A 1,897-nucleotide genomic window follows, 5' to 3' on the forward strand; every position below is an offset into this window, starting at 1 on the left:
CACACATACACACACACACACACACACACACACACACACACACACACACACACGCACTCACGACATAAAGACAAGGCCTCCCCCTGAGAGACTACAGGGCGCTGAGTTTACTAGAAAATCGGCAGCCGTTTTTTCTGTCCCGCTGATTAAACTCCTGTGAGTCTTTCTGATGACAATAAATCTTGATGTTTCTAAATGTGACACAAAGGAGTGTGTTTAGTGATTCAATCTGATCGCTGCGTTCACGTCGCTGCGTGTGTAAATCTATTTAAAATAAAACGTGATCGAATCAGGCTTGCTCAGTTTGTGAGTTTGTAATCTTAGGTGTGGTTGAGTAAAACAGGCAGCATGGCTTCCATGACACATTTCTCAGTTCCTCTTGTGGTTCTGGGTGGCCGTTGATCACTGCAGTGCATTTTTGGAAGATGTTTCTGTGTGTGTAACATTTGATGTTGGCAATAATAAAAGTCAGGCGAATAAAATATATGTATACTCTGTGACAGAAAAAGGATGTAAGGAGTCTCTTGTTCTCTTTGTAACTCCTGCTTAACATGAGAGGCGGGCAGTAACAAAGTAAATTTACTTGAGTACTTAAGTACAGATTTTGAGAATTTTTACTTTACTTGAGTAACATTTTTATTAAAACGTTTTTACTTTTACTCCAATACATTTTAACGATAAAAATCATACGTTTTACTCCACTACGTTTCTCTAGATACTCGTTACTTTTTGACCGTGTTTGTGTAGTTTGCATCTATTTTGTTCCTGACACAATAAAATTACACACTTCACCCCTATGGTGGCAATAAGCAGCTTTAAACCAGTCGAAATAATAATAATAATAATTACTATTATTATTGTTGTTGTCGTTGTCGTCGTCGTTGTTGTCGTTGTTGTCGTTGTTGTTGTCCTAATAATGTTGCCATAGGTATAGGTGTACTATTGTGGGTCTTTGTTTAGATCCTGATTAGTCCTGATTTTAACATGGACTCGTCTCATTTCAGACCTAAGTTAGAGCATATTAAACTTTTAGTCCCTCTAGAATCTCTACCAAATAAACTTTGTTCAGCTTTTTGTACAGAAACACAGATATTTTGATTTTGTGAACTATTAATATTACAAATAACTAAAAATCTCAGATTAGATTTAGAACTTCTCAATTAGTCACTTAATATGGAGGACGGAAACTTTCATAATTGGAAATAAATATAGAAATATAGAAATGGCTTGAAAAACTAAATGCATGGCTTAAAAAATAATAACGTGGCAAATTTAGCAACCAAACAAAAAAAAATATACTAACTTAACCAATTTATTTGATTAAACAGTGCAACTTTAATTAATATTTATAATTTTTAACAGTATTAATTTAACATTATCACAATTATTTCATTGTTCATTTTATTTCCAGTCACATTTTTTACTCAATTCTATCAAATAATAATGTGCCAAATTTAGCAACCAAACAATAAAAATATACTATTTTTACCAATTTATTTGATTAAACAGTGCAACTTTAATTAATATTTATAATTTTTAACAGTATTAACTTAACATTATCACAATTTTTTCATTGTTCATTTTATTTCCAGTCACATTTTTTACTCAATTCTATCAAAAACTTTTCCAAGCCTTGTCCTTGAAGACTATATAGAGACTACATGAGTTTTTATAAAAGTGGTATAAGTTATAAGATAGATTTCAGTGGTGCAAAGAGTAGGCTTCCGCTCTGCAAACAGCGTGTCGCTAGTTCAAATCCCTGCCCAAGTGCAAACCGTCATTGTGTTCCTGGGCAAGACACTTAATCCAACTTCCAATGTAAAAGCTTAAATCTTAAATGTTGTGGCTTAATGTTGAAGTTTACATTTAAGTATTTCAGAATGGAATGCTAACTCTG

This window comes from Austrofundulus limnaeus, unplaced genomic scaffold (assembly GCF_001266775.1).
Source record: "Austrofundulus limnaeus strain Quisiro unplaced genomic scaffold, Austrofundulus_limnaeus-1.0 Scaffold222, whole genome shotgun sequence".
NCBI lineage: Eukaryota > Metazoa > Chordata > Actinopteri > Cyprinodontiformes > Rivulidae > Austrofundulus > Austrofundulus limnaeus.